Raw genomic sequence first — 16,414 nt, forward strand, 5'->3', positions numbered from 1 at the left:
AAACCTTTACAAAACCATTTAAATGCTCATTTGGAAGTGTAAATGGGTAAGAATAGGTATGTAAAATTTAAAAAAGAAGGGTTGTTATAGGGACCCAATCTTCTCAGATATTTTGTAGTGTATTGTAGAGCTAAAATAATTAAAGCATTTTAGAAATGAATGAAAGGTTAATGGGGTAGAAAAAAATAGTTCTAAAACATAAACTAATATGCATAAGGAATAAAAGATAATGGCAGTATTTTAAGTCACTGGAGAAGGAAGCATTGCTCAATAATCTGTGCTGGAACAGTGGCTTCTATATGCTGGAGAAAAATGAAATAAGCTTCTGCTTTCATTCCAAAATCTGAACTATATTCCAAATGTATGAAAGACTATACTTTTTTAATGGAGGAAAGTATCTAATTCAATGATTCTCAACAAGAGGTGATTTTGCCTCCCCCCCACCCCGGGACACTTGGCAATGTCTGGGGACATTTTTGGCTGTTACACCTTGGTGGGGGGAATGCTATTGTCATCTAGTGCCCCATCCAGCCAGGGAAGCTGCTAAACAAGCTACAGTGCACAGGGAAGCCCTTCATAATAAAAAATTATTGGTTCAAAATCCCAGTAATGCCAATGAGAAATCCTGATGTGATCAAAAAGGCAAAGATCATAGTGGTTAATGTTGACTGAAAAAAAAATGCACAACCTAAAAGTTGCAAGTTATGTTTTATTTGGGGACCTTACTGAGGACTATAGCCTGGGAGACAGCCTCTCAGAGAGCCCTGAGGAGCTGTTTCAAAGAGGAGAGGGAGGAGCCAGGATATATAGGAGTTTTTGTTGGAAAAAAACAAACAAACATGCAGTTGAACATCAAAAGATTACTGCTAATCACAGAAAAGACAGACATCTCAAGTTAATGATTTTAGTGCTTTTCTAGTATGGAAAGATGCAAGAGTCTGGGCTCATTGAAATTATTTCTTTGAGATGCATCTTAACTATCTAGGACCAGTATCCTGTTTTTCTCCATCCTGATTTCCTCCCAGGGTGCACCTTTCAGGGTGGTCACAGTGGCTGATGGCTTGATGATGGCAATATTCGTTGTTTACTGAAACGGCAGGCAGCATTTTTTTGCTGCATTAACGATTTATAATATTAGCATAAATAACAATATTAGGAACCAAAATGTCAAAACGGTTTAAAGAAAAGGTAATTGATTTTTTAAAGTGTGAGAAATACGACCTTTAGGGTAGCTTCAACTAGAATTGGGAATGGGGTATATCAGTTAGTGTCTTCAAGAGACAGAAGACATCCAGTGATTTGAACAGGAAATAATTTTTTTAATTATGTATAATTGGGATTGTAACAATGAGGGATTGGCCTGTAACAAGTAAAGAAAACTCTAAGGAATCTGGAGATAACAGTTATTAGGAGCAGTCCCTATCCCTACAGCTGAAACAGCACCCAAAGAAGAGGTCCCCCCAAGTACTGAGGCAGATTTGTTGGAGAGGGCACAGCTCACTGGATGGCAGAGAAGTGGCTATGGTTCAGTGCCAGTACCACTTGCTAAAAATCCATCTCCCAGATTTCAGTGGTTAGGGGGTGTATATCAGCTGATCTTCAATTACAATGGTAGAATGTTCTCTCTCCACATGTCCTGACCAGTTGCAAAGGCTAGAAAGAGGCTATGATAGACTGTACTCCCTGATGGACTTCCCTATTAACATTTAAAATCTATTCTCTCTGGCCAGTTCCTGGTTCCAGACCTTTGTGATACTTAGATGAATTTTTGCTGTTGAGTTGTAAGAGATACTTCTGTGTTCTTATGATGCAATCTCCTTTTTGCAAGGGGCGGGTGGGGGGTGTGATACAGAAAGGTGAACGGGAGAGAGGTACAATAAAAACAAGCAATGACATGAATCAAAATTAAAGAAGAAAAATTCAAATGGCTAATTAGTATGAAAAACTGTTCAACCTTCCCAATCTCTAATTTATAACTGTATAATAGTTTTAAGTATTAAAGAAGGTTTTGAAAAGTAATGTAGAGCGACAATGTTTTCTCACCTTTTTTAGTACCTTATTCTTTCATCTCTTATAGATCATGATTTTAATTGTGAGTTGGTGTTGGATAAATTATTCTCATATGTGTAATTTTAAGTTCATTACACCATTCGGTAGTCCAGATGAAAGAAAACGTAGAGTAATGGCAAGCACTTAAAAACAGGAAGTCACCAGGGAGCATAAAAATTGAAAAATGCAAAATAAATATCTTGTCTGCCTGAATTAATTGATCTAATCAAGAAGCATGTTGCTGTTGATGCCATGATTACTGTGCTGTACCCACATGGGAAGCTGAAGCCTTTGTTTGTACTTGTGCTAAATGCTATCACAGGATTTATTATCAGAGAACTGACACATTTTCAAAACACTTCATTGACATTAACTAAAAACTGTAGCCAGGGAATTGAGAAATAAAGACCAAATATTCAACATACCAAATAGTTTTAATTATCTCAAGATGAGAAAGCCACCATAATAAATAAGAGCTGCTAAAATTTTTTGAGAACTTACTAGATGCTAGGCAAAAAGACTAGCTCATTATCTCATTTTATCAACTTATGAGGTTGAGGCTATTAATATCCCCATTTTAGAGATGAGAAAACTAAGACCAAAGAGGTAAAGTTAGGGGTAGTACTTGGATTCAAACTCTGATCTATCTGACCACAAAATACATGCTTATTAGATGAAATATGGATATCCTTATACCCATTAATTTTGAGTTATGTAATTTATTCTGATTTAAAAAATAAAACTTGTTCCTTTTGGAAAAAAATTAAATTTTAAAAGTAAGCAGAAAAGAAAAAAGATCATTAACATAGTCTCATATTTCCTTCTAGCAGTTTTTGTATGCAAGTATATGCTTTTTACCCCAAATTAAGGTCATACTACATATCGTAGAATCTGTTTTGTTTTCCCTAACTGTATGTCATAAGCAATTTCTCACACTGGTAAATGTTTTTCTAAAACATTTCTAAAATTTTAATGATTATAATACATTAAAATATAGCTACATAATGAACTTTTAATCACTTCTGTAGTGTTAAGCATTCAGTTAATTTGTAATTTTTCAAATTTATATATACTTATGTATAACATAATATTTATATAAAAACACTTATAAACTTCACTTCTATAAATTAATAGAAATACTACTACATGGAAGAAATCATAAAAAATTAACCTCCAGAAAAATTGTAGCAGTTTCTAGAAGTTTGTGAGTACATTTTCTTGTCCTCTTGATCATAATTACTCCTGGCTATTATTTAATTTTAACATTTATAGAGAAAGTAGTGTCTTCTTGCCTTACTTTTAATTTTTCCTTATTTTCTATATTAGATTTATTTCATTCTAATCATCCTACATAGGTCCTGGTTAACTCAAACAAAAAGGGATTTTTTTAGAAAGAATACTGGGTAGCTTGCAACACTGAAAATACAGTGGAACACTCTGGTCTCAGTTGAAACTGGGTAATACTGGAAGCATGAACTAATGGAGTTTCTTGAAGGTGCTGCTGTTTGAACAACTCAGCCTTGATTTTTCTATGGAAAGAATGTCAATTGACCTAGTTTGTGTGAAGAGGGGCACAGTTGGTGCAGGACCCTGTGGAGTAGAGGAGGCATGTTTCCCCAAAAGGAAACAATAGACAGAAAACAATAGGCAACCCCACTAGTGTAGAAAAACATATCCCCATATATATATTGACTATTGGTTCCTCTCCTTTTAGTGAATTGCTTCTCTTCATGCTCTTGACTTTCTCAACCACTATGTTTGTCCTTTTCTTATTGTTATAATGTCTTCCCATATTTTTCATATCTATTGTAAATCTTTTTCTTCCTAGTTTAATTTTGCATTAAAATTTTGAATATAACATGGGAACTCATTTGCAAAAGTTTTAAAATTTTCAATAGTAAGTCAGTAGGTTATGTGATCATTTCTGCCCTCACTATTGTGTTTAGGATGTTATTCCCAGCCCAATAATCTATTTAAATTTATTATCATAGCTACTGTCTTTGGGGCTTTATCTTTTTACTTGTATGTATTTTCTTGTGCTTTGTTTATTATTTTCTGCTCCTTTTTTTTTCCTATGGTTTACTCTTTGCTGCCAGTTCTTCCCATATCTTCTATTCTAATTTCACCAACTGGGCTCTTGCCAGTTCCTGTGTTCATAAACTGCCACTTCACGCCCAAATGCCAATAATCACGACATGGATGCTTTATTTCTCAGTATTTAGATACTTGTTCGACATCTTGACAGACCTCCCAAATCCTCTGAGATATCCCATGAACAAAATATTCGATTAGAAATGCCAGCACCATCCTTGTCACTGCTGTCTACTAGCTGATTTTCATTCTGTTCTCTTCCCATGAGGGTCTGACCCCACCTCTGCCCTCCTCCTTGTCAGGAGTTGGGGGACAACAGTGAAGCAGCCCACACCCTGGAGAAAAGTTATCCTCTCAGAGTAACACAAGTGAGAGTCAACACCGTACTTGGCACAAAGTAGCATGCCACAACTACACATTGTCTAAATATCAAACGGGATTTAAATAGTTAAAAACACTAAACACATCCTGAACACCAAGTCTTAAAGTAACTTATTTTTTTAACCTCTTATTAAGGAAATCTTCAAATATATCCCAAAGTAGAGAAAACATTTTACTGAACCCCTCTTGTGTTCAACTACCAGCAAGATATTTGGAGCACTTCTTAAAGGAGATTAGCATGTCAAAATGGAGTAACTGATAATTAAGATTTCTCTCAGTAGTGTTCACAGCAATATACTTCTGAAAGACCTCAATGGCTGCTGTAAGTCTCATACAGCTAACAGAGTCAAGTTCATTCCTCCTATAATTCATCAATATCTATTCACTGTGTGGGAGATAAAGAGTTAAATGAGATATTCATGCATCCGGAATCCACAGGGATACTTGAGCAGTGCAAAGGAGTGTAATGGAAGTTTAAAATAGAAATGGTTTCAAATTTCCAATAATGTCCTTGAGCATGTTAACGTGGTAGTGTTTTCTTCCTTAAAAAATCTGAAAATAATACCTATTTCTTAAGGTTTTATTTTCTTTGGGATCAAATGAGATTTTATAATTCTTTGCTTAATACAATACCTTCATTATGATATTTAGTAAATTAAGTCTCCCCATCCCAAAAAACTTTAGATTTCTAGAATTCACCTGTTCATTATGAACGTCTAGTTAACCATGTAAAATAATTTAGACCACATTTTTTAAACAATTTTCCTCTTTTTTTTTTAAAATCTAGAGGCCGAGGCCAAGTTTAGGGTGTAAATTGTCAAATCAAAGCTGAAGCAGGAGGCTGCTGAAGACAATGGTCTGGAGATACCCAGCCAACAAAGATTTTATGTAGAAGAATCAAACAGGTGTCAGGTTCCAAGCTAGACAGACAGAAGAGGGCAACTGAAGCATGGTTTTCACACAGCAAACTGGGGAGAGCTTCTCAGGCTTAGTTCTAAAGAAAACACTGCAGTTTTTTACTATATTTTAAAAAATGACAAGAACCTGAAGTTTATATCAATCTGTTGGAATATCTGCAACATTTAATATTGTGGTTTTAAAGACTCCACAGCAACATTTAAATGAAAAGATTTGTATGATGCATATTAAAATTTAAAAAGCAGAACACAAAGCGGTATACACACACTGTAGTTCCAACTATACAGTATGTTGATTTATGAGGATAAGGAGTAAGCAAGACCAGAAAAAAAAAATGAAATAGCTAGTACGTTAAGATGGTAGAATAGTTTTCTTTTTGCCTTTTTCAATTTTTTTTTTATGTTATAAAATTGGGCAATAAATAGAAAGTTAAGAAATAAGAGTCTATATAGGGCTGAAGGGAGGCTGAGTGAGATCCCAGTCTATCAGAGGGTACAAGCCTGAGTAAGAGTCTGGGTGAAGACAGAGTCTCCAGGAAATAAGCACAGTGTTACTGAGCTAGCCTTCCTTATTCTTGATGCGCCAGAGGCAGGGAGAGAAATCAGAACTTTGAGAAGAAAGTTCTGGGGTGGGTAGAGGGAGTTGAGAGATCATTGTAGGAGACAGACCAGTGGTGGTGTTTGGTAACAACTTTATTGAATCCATGAGTGGGAAACCCACTGTCAACCAAGATTTGACCTTTGTCCAACTCACCCAGCTGTTGTTCAGATCTTTTATTTCTCGGCTTCACACACTCCTAGAGTCAGGACTTAGAACTTCTTCCATTACCAACAGAAACAGTAGTCAGCAATAGATATTGCCGAAACTTCCATAGGAAAGGAAAAGATGCATTTCCTATCACACATTCAATAGCACACTATTTACAAGTCTTCTTTTTCAGATTCTTAGCTTTTCTAATAGCTAGGGGATTTTCTGTCTTCACTTTTTCTCCACTAAATATTGAACCTGTCCAGCCTTTCTTTTCTTTGTTTCCAGATCTTTTCCCCATCTCTGTATAATTTCCTGTTCTTATTCAGGAAAAGTTAGCCTGGTTGCTGCTCAAATAAGCAAACCTGCATACCCGCAGGCATCACTTCACTCAGCAAATACAAGGCCCTCCAGTTACTAGAATCCACTCTTCTAGGAAAACATTGGAGAGTTGAATAATATATTTTTTTTTTCTTTTCTCAATGGCATTGGATACTCTGTGTATGTACTTATAATCAATCAATATGAAGTTTTTAGTTTTTAATTTCCAATATTTATTAGAGACAGAAAAGCTTAATTAGAAGACATTGCATTTCATAGATGTAAAATTATCATTCCGCTTTTATTTTAGAAATGAAAATGTGTAAGAACTTTAAAGTTAAAAAACACTGTGCAGTTTGATATTTTTAATATGCCTGTGCTATTTCTATAGCCATATGCTTCATCCAGGAACATGGCACAATGGTCAAAAAGCGAAGTGGCATTAATCAAGAATGGCACCTTAGTAAATTTAAAAAAAATGTTAAGGAGAGAAAACTGTGATTTGCACATTTCTAATGAATTTGGGCATTATACAAATAAAGCACAGTAGTTCTAGCTTCTGATTTCTAACAAATGAATTCTGTACCCTGGCGGAATAGTTATTGCTTTTGGGTATGCCGCAATTCATTTTTCATTGCCCAAAATTCTGTAGCCTAAAATGAGAAGGAAAGGACATCTTTCCTCATGAGGGATCGTGACAATTTCTTAATTATAATTGAGGAGCTCTCTGAAAATGAGTAAGTGGTATATAAGTTATTTAACTCTATAGTACTTTCAGGGTAAGGAAAAAGTGGGCTCTTTTAGTTCTCCTTATACACTATTTTCAGATAAAGGCTAGACTATCTGCTATAGCAAACAACTCCATTCTTTCAGAGGCTTAGTTAAAGATTTATTTCTCACTTATAATCTAGAGCACATCAGATGGAGAATTCTATTCTCTGTGGTCATTTAGGTCCCCAGGCAAGTATGTTCTCCGTCTTCTAGGACCTCGATGTCCTTTATTGGCTCCCAATATATGATCAAGAGACAAAGAGTGTGTGTGTGTGTGTGTGTGTGTGTGTGTGTGTGCCCTCGCACACGCATCTGAAAAACAGAGAGAGAGAGAAAGGGAAGCATTCGAGGTTTAGAAACGGCCACCAGGACTGGAAGTGGTACCTCACATATGTTCATCTACATTTCCTTGGCCAGAATTCAGTTGCAAAGGCTCATTAACTGCCAGGGGGCTGGGAAAGATACTTGTCCGTGTGTTCAGAAACACAAATATTGGTGAGCAACACTTTTCTATGCCACAAGGTCACTGTCAAGACACATGAAAGACTCCCCTCAACATTTCCTGGGATACTTGGCAGTGCTAAATCCATACAAAAAAAGATGTGGAGAGGTTTGGTAGTCATTTAGTTTATCACCACCACCCTACAATTTTTTAGCTACCAGAAAAAGAAGAAAGGGATATTGAGATTAAAAAGCCAGTTAGTGGTAGAGTTGCAACAGTAACCCACGTCTCTTGACTCCTAGTTCAGTGTTCTTTCCACCATACATACCATGAATCTTCACAAAAATTAATGTGGTCTAGAGATTTGATTTAGAATGGTATAACTCTGGAAGACAAAATGAGAGCCTAGTGGCTGAAGTGAAAGATAAATGATTTATGCTCAATCTATAATATATAGTTGGTCCAAGGGAGAATGGGCTGCCTAGTAAAATAATAAATTTACCATGAATGGGGTATTAAGTAAAAACTATAATAACATTGTCTGTTTTCATTTTCCTTTTGTGGTCAGAATTATAAATATTTTATGGTTATGTCTATAAGAAAAATGTTCCATCCTAATAAAAAAGAAGATCTTTCATGACAATTGCCTGTCTGTTTGATTTTTAAGGAGTCCTTGGTCTATTCATTCTCTCTCATACACACACACACACACACACACACACACACACACGTTGAAACTTTATCTGAAGTGACCAAAATCAAAGTCAAAGATGGCCACATTACTCGAGTTGCAGGGAAGATAAATGGGTAAAAGCCTCAGTTCTGCCCCAACTCCGTGTTGGTCCTGACCAGCGCTGGACATTTTGCAGGTATTTGGTGCCATCAGCCTCACCAATAATGGGCACTGAGAGAAAAGAACTAACAAGGGTTTTAATTCTTCCCATCCCTCCTCTGGAACATGAAGGCATTATGGTTCTTACCCAGTATCCTTGTAAACACTCTGATGAGATCCACTAGCAAGAAGATAAGTTCTTACCTAAGAATCTTTTTGCAAAATATACCTGATCTCTCTGGATAGCTTATTTTAATTAAGCCTAGAATTTTACGGATTTATGGAATGCGGATACAGAGGCTTTCTACCAACCTAACAGAATATAGAAGCTAAAAAACCCCAAACTTGAATGGCCCTCCTCTGTGCCAGTCTGAACTACATGCTGTTGGTGCTCATCCCTCTGAACCAGAGCACGTCTTGGTGTAGGAAAGGGGACTTCACAGAGCCTTGTCTGGTAGATTCAGGACCTTCTAGAGCCTCCTATTAAGTTTGTGGCTTCTTTGTGCTTATATTTTTTGCTTATGTTTAGTAAGTTTTGATGCAGTTATGATCTGTGATTTGTGTGAATTTGCTTTGAGAATTCAACCTTGTTTCTTTTAAATTTCAAGCAATAAAGACAAATTTGATTCCAAGATACAAAAAGTGAGTCTCTCAAATTGTAAAGATAATACACTAGTTGCCTAAAATGGTATATTCCTCCTACTTTGTTCCTTAATAGAGTCGTATAAATGAGATGTCACTCTTTTTATCATCTCATTAAGGAAACGTCACATATTCATGAATTCATAGAGTAACAAAGAAATAACAAGACTTGGAAATTTCGATCAATGATTAATAGGCTGCATGAAACAGTGAGTCTGTCTACCATCTGGAGCTACCCATCCCATACAACAGCCACAGATGGCTAAGGAGCATTTAAGATGTGGCTGGTCTGAATTGAGAGATGCAGTAAGTGTAAAACACACACTGGGATTTTTAAGACAGCACACGAAAAAATGAATGTAAAATATCACTGATGATGTTTATGTTGGTCATTTGTTGGAATGATAATATTTTGGATAGATTGGTTTAAATAAAGGACATTAGTAAAATTAATTTACCTTTTTCTGAACTTTCTTTAGTGAATCTACCAGAAAATTTAAATTATATATGAGGCTCACATTATATATGAGGTTAGCATTACAAAGCATAAGTTACATGGTCAAGCTTCTGGATTAACGGAATAGCCCTACTCGTATAAAGTTGCTACCACCTAAAGAATAGGTGGTAGAGTATAGTGATTAAGAGATTATTCTCTGGCATGGTTCATTGCTCAGCTGTATCACTTATTAGCTGTATGACCTTGGGCAAGTTACTTAAATTTTCTACGCTTCGTGTCTCTCCTCAGCTAAATAAGGATAATAATAGTACTTATGCCATTGTGTTTCAGTGGCTGGCATGGTGTAGGTAGTCAATAAATGCTATTCCTTCTTATTATTACCCCTACACCGGTTCTGCATAACAACAACTCACAAATGATACTCAGACCTTGACACAGCAGATGCTTATCTCTCTGTCATTTAGAGTAGAAGACAACCTAATATCAACAGTAGGGAAATATTACATATATTATGATTTATTAAGATGCAACAATTAACATAATTATAAATTCTAATAAGTATCCCATTTATGGAAAATTGCTCTTAGAAGTATGACCCCAATCAAATTACTTTGCTTCTTTGTGATTCACTTTCTTCATCTTCGAAAATTTAATAATTAAACAAGACACTTTATTTAAAACATTAAAAATATTGTCTAGCACTAAGGCAAACTAAACATATGTTAGCTGTTAGTATATAGTTACAAGGAAATGAAATGTAACATTATTAGAGCATATTTGAAGAAATGGGGGAAAGTCACTCATTATTACATCTTCCTAAACATTTTTGCTATTTTCTCAGGCTTGTCCATGTATACTCAGATTGTTAACATCATTCTAATTAGAGTGTGCTTATGAACCACTTTGTAAAGACAACTACAAAGTGAGTCTATGCTACAATCTTTACATTTAAAATGTATATACATAGTTCCAAAACATGAAGGAAACAGGTAAACTGCCTGAGTTATTGGGCTACAGGGGTTATTGAATGATTTTCTTCCTTTCTAATTTAGGTTGATGTTGTTAGTGCAATAAGGAGAAAAAGTTAATTCTTAAAACTGGTACTGCTAGAAAAGCATTGACTCGTGAAGAATCCCAAAGGACAAAACATGATTTCCTCTACACTTCCTACCATCTTATTACCTATCTACTTGTGAGTGAAGGTGGTTAAGAAATCATTTCTTTTCTGATAACACATTTCATGTCAGACTTTCAGAACAGAAATACTGTATTTGAACAACAGTAAATTTGAAAAGCAATTTCAAGGAGACCGTTCATTGGAGCAAGGACATGTTTTCCCATAATATTCTAATCTGCCATCATGATTGTTTGTCCATCGAAAGCAAATTAATAAATATCTTAATCCACCTGGCAGCCATTGATTTCATCAACAGAATGACCTCCATTACAAGCGTAGCTAAAGTGACAGGGCTCTCGTCATGGATAACAGTAGCTGTGTGTAATGACAGATATTGATAATATCTTTTTAAATCATATTCCCCAATCCATTGTAAGCTATCCTTTCTTGATTCCACTTAGCAGGTGCATTTATTATTAAGTCTGTGCTCTCTAAATGGGAAAGGAAATATCCCATAGTGCCCTGCACTGCTTAAGTGCACTATATTTATTATATCATTTAGCTTTAACAATAGCCGTTGAGATAATTATTTGCTTTTTATAGATGAAGACATGAAGGTTAAGCTGACATAGACAGTAAGCAATATAACCAAGGTATTAAAACAGATGTGATGGCTCCAAGGATCCATTATTTTTTCACAAAAAGATCAATAAGCATTGTTACTTGTGAAATTGCATGATCACATCATTAGGTGTGAATTTCATAGTAAAAATACTACTTTAGAACTTTTAGGTTCACATAGAATAATGGCAGTCATCTTAATCTGGATCTTTCCATATTCTCAAAAAAACATACAGATCAACAAGAACAAATAAAACTAGCTATGGCCTACATGTACAGCTTAACTAAGAAAGAACTGTATAAAAATACAATTTGTATGTAGGTATATAAACATGCATTTGAAAATTTCAGGGCCTTCTTCATAGTTCATCTTGAAGCTGAGAGAAAGGAGAATACTGGCAAGAAAAAAAGACAGGTGAATCCCACCCAGAAATACTGAGAATACACTCAAGACCTCAAATCAGATAAGACTGGAGACAGCAGTCTTGGGAAAACACCACTTCTAGGGGAAAGAGCAATTCTTGGAGGCCAAGTGGTAGAGGGAAAGAACTAAGCAAGCGTTACAAGTTAAGGGTCCTACAGAAAGAAATGTGTATCAAATTCCAGAAGCATCAACCCTTCCAGTGCACAAAAAGGCATCCAACTAGAAAAAAAAAAAAAAACATTTCACTGTACCAAAAGAAGAGGAATCTCCTGGACAAAGAAACCAAGGAAACCATCCAAATGCTACACCTCTTTTTTTTTTTTTTTTTTTGCCTTTGTTATTTTTTTTAACATCTTTATTGGAATATAATTGTTTTACAATGGTGTGTTAGTTTCTGCCTTATAACAAAATGAATCAGCTGTATATATACATATATCCCCGTATCTCCTCCCTCTTGTGTCTCCCTTCCACCCTCCCTACCCCACCCCTCTAGGTGATCACAGAGCACCGAGCTGATCTCCCTGTGCTATGCGGCTACTTCCCACTAGCTATCTATTTTACATTTGGTAGTGTATATATGTCCATGCCACTCTCTCACTTCGTCCCAGCTTACCCTTCCCCCTCCCCATGTCCTCAAGTCCATTCTCTACATCTGCATCGTTATTCCTATCTTGCACCTAGGTTCTTCAGAAACTTTTTTTCTTTTTTTAAAATTCTATATATATGTGTTTGCATACGGTATTTGTTTTTCTCTTTCTGACTCACTTCACTCTGTATGACAGACTCTAGGTCATCCACCTCACTACAAATAACTCAAATTCATTTCTCTTTATGGCTGAGTAATATTCCATTTTATATATGTGCCACATCTTTTTTATCCATTCATCTGTCGATGGACACTTAGGTTGCTTCCATGTCTTGGCTATTGTAAATAGAGCGGCAGTGAACATTGTGGTACATGACTCTTTTTGAATTATGGTTTTCTCAGGGTATATGCCCAGTAGTGGGATTGCTGGGTCTTATGGTAGTTCTATTTTTAGTTTTTTAAGGAACCTCCATACTGTTCCCCATAGTGGCTGTGTCAATTGACATTCCCACCAACAGTGCAGGAGGGTTCCCTTTTCTCCACACCCTCTCCAGCATTTATTGTTTGTAGATTTTTTGATGATGGCCATTCTGACTGGTGTGAGGTGATACCTCACTGTAGTTTTGATTTGCATTTCTCTAATGATTAGTGATGTTGAGCATCCTTTCATGTGTTTGTTGGCAATCTGCATATCTTCTTTGGAGAAGTGTCTATCTAGGTCTTCTGCCCATTTTTGGATTGGGTTGCTTGTTTTTTGTTATTGAGCTGCATGGGCTACTTGTAAATTTTGGAGATTAATCCTTTGTCAGTTGCTTCATTTGCAAATATTTTCTCCCATGCTGAGGGTTGTCTTTTCCTCTTCTTTATGGTTTCCTTTGCTGTGCAAAAGCTTTGAAGTTTCATTAGGTCCCATTTGTTTGTTTTTATTTCCATTTCTCTAGGAGGTGGGTCAAAAAGGATCTTGCTGTGATTTATGTCATAGAGTGTTCTGCCTATGTTTTCCTCTAAGAGTTTTATAGTGTCCAGCCTTACATTTAGGTCTTTAATCCATTTTGAGTTTATTTTTGTGTATGGTTTTAGGGAGTGTTCTAATTTCATTCTTTTACATGTAGCTGCCCAGTTTTCCCAGCACCCCTTCCCTTATTGAAGAGGCTGGCTTTTCTCCAATGTATATTCTTGCCTCCTTTATCAAAATAAGTGACATATGTGCATGGGTTTATCTCTGGGCTTTCTATCCTCTTCCATTGATCTACATTTCTGTTTTTGTGCCAGTACCATACTGTCTTGATTACTGTAGCTTTGTAGTATAGTCTGAAGTCTGGGAGCCTGATTCCTCCAGTTTCATTTTTCTTTCTCAAGATTGCTTTGGCTATTCAGGGTCTTTTGTATTTCCATACTAATTGTGAAATGCCTTGCTCTACTTCTGTGAAAAATGCCATTGGTAGTTTGATAGGGATTGCATTGAATCTTTAGATTGCTTTGGGTAGTATAGTCATTTTTACAATGTTGATTCTTTATTTTGAAGTCTATTTTATCTGATATGAATATTGCTACTCCAGCTTTCTTTTGATTTCCATTTGCATGGGATATCTTTTTCCATCCCCTCACTTTCAGTCTGTATGTGTCCCTAAGTCTGAAGTGGGTCTCTTGTAGACAGCATATATATGGATCTTATTTTTGTATCCATTCAGCAAGCCTATGTCTTTTGGCTAGAGCATTTAATCCATTCACATTTAAGGTAATTATCAATATGTATGTTCCTATTACCATTTTCTTAATTGTTATGGGTTTGTTTTTGTAGGTCTTTTCCTTCTCGTGTTTCCTGCCTAGAGAAGTTCCTTTAGCATTTGTTGTAAAGATGGTTTGATGGTGCTGAATTCTCTTAGCTTTGGCTTGTCTGTAAAGGTCTTAATTTCTCCATCGAATCTGAATGAGATCCTTGCTGGGTAGAGTAATCTTGGTTGTAGTTTTTTCCCTTTCATCACCTTAAATATGTCCTGCCATTCTCATCCGGCTTGCAGAGTTTCTGCTGAAAGATCAGCTGTTAACCTTATGGGGATTCCCTTGTATGTTATTTGTTGTTTTTCCCTTGCTGCTTTTAATATTTTTTCTTTGTATTTATTTTTTGATAGTTTGATTAATATGTGTCTTGGTGTGTTTCTCCTTGGATTTATCCTGTATGGGACTCTCTGTGTTTCCTGGACTTGATTGACTATTTCCTTTCCAATATTAGGGAAGTTTTCAAATATAATCTCTTCAAATATTTTCTCAGACCCTTTCTTTTTCTCTTCTTCTTCTGGGACCCCTATAATTTGAATGTTGGTGCATTTAATGTTGTCCCAGAGGTCTCTGAGACTGTCCTCAATTCTTTTCATTCTTTTTTTTTCTTTATTCTGCTCTGCAGTAGTTATTTCCACTATTTTATCTTCTAGGTTACTTATCCGTTCTTCTGCCTCAGTTATTCTGCTATTGATCCCTTCTAGAGAATTTTTAATTTCAAATTTTGGGTTGTTCATTATTGTTTGTTTGCTCTTTAACTCTTCTAGGTCCTTGTTAAATGTTTCTTGTATTTTCTCTGTTCTACTTCCAAGATTTTGAATCATTTTTACTATTATTACTCTGAATTCTTTTTCAGGTAGACTGCCTATTTCCTCTTCATTTGTTTAGTCTGGTGGGTTTTTACCTTGCTCCTTCATCTGATGTGTGTTTCTCTGTCTTTTCATTTTGCTTAACTTACTGTGTTTGGGGTCTCCTTTTCTCAGCCTGCAGGTTTGTTGTTCCCGTTGTTTTTGGTTTCTGCCCCAATGGATATGGTTGGTGCCCCAGTGGATATGGTTTGTTCAGTGGATTGTGTAGGCTTCCTGGTGGAGGGGACTGGTGCCTGTGTTCTGGTGGATGAGGCTGGATCTTGTCTTTCTGGTGGGGCAGGTCTGCATCTGATGGTGTGTTTTGGGGTGTCTGCAACATTATTATGATTTTAGGCAGCCTCTCTGCTAATGGGTGGGTTGTGTTCCTGTCTTGCTAGTTGTTTGGCATAGGGTGTCCAGTACTGTAGCTTTCTGGTTATTGAGTGGAGCTGGGTCTTAGCATTGAGATGGAGAGCTCTGGGAGAGCTTTTGCCTTTTGACATTATGTGGAGCCGGGAGGTCTCTGGTGGGTCAATGTCCTGAACTCGGCTCTCCCACCTCGGAGACACAGGCCTAACTCCCAGCTGGAGCACCAAGACCCTGTCAGCCACATGGCTCAGAAGAAAATGGAGAAAGAAAGAAAGAAAGAGAGAGAGAGAGAGAGAGAGAGAGAGAGAGAGAGAGAGAGAGAGAGAGGGAGAGAGAGAGAGAGAGGGAGGGAGGGAGGGAGGGAGGGAGGGAGGAAGGAAGAAAAGAGGGAAGAGAGGGAGAGAGAGAGGGAGGGATGGAGGGATGGAGGGAGGGAGGGAGGGAGGGAGGTCCCATCCCTATTCTTTTGTCTCTGTTTTTTCTTTTGCCCTACCCAGGTACGTGGGGAGTTTCTTGCCTTTTGGGAAGTCTGAGGTCTTCTGCCAGCGTTCAATAGGTGTTCTGTAAGAGTTGTTCCACATGTAAATGTATTTTTGATGTATTTGTGGGGAGGAAGGTGATCTCCACATCTTACTCCTCTGCCATCTTGAAGTCTCCTCTCTACACCTCTTATCTACATACACATGACACTTCTGTTCTGGGGAATATAAGTTATTTAAAAATTAGCAGAAAATAGCAGAGTACATACATATAAAGTTAACATAAGGAGAAAAAAATTCAAATCAAAACATTTAAGCTAATGAAAATTCTTCCCAAAATACTGACCACAAATCAGAGAAAGGCATAATATTTCAACTAAATTGAACATTCTGAAACAAAATTATGTGCAAATAAGAAGAAATGCATAACCAAAAAATTTACAGAAAATAACAGAAAAGAGCAGAAAGAAAGGTTTGTTGAATGCCTTAAAAAATTTAAGAAAAAGAAAATTAATCTCTAAGAAATTAAGAATAAATTAC

The sequence above is a fragment of the Lagenorhynchus albirostris genome, chromosome 7 (genome assembly GCF_949774975.1).
Source record: "Lagenorhynchus albirostris chromosome 7, mLagAlb1.1, whole genome shotgun sequence".
In the NCBI taxonomy this organism is placed as follows: domain Eukaryota; kingdom Metazoa; phylum Chordata; class Mammalia; order Artiodactyla; family Delphinidae; genus Lagenorhynchus; species Lagenorhynchus albirostris.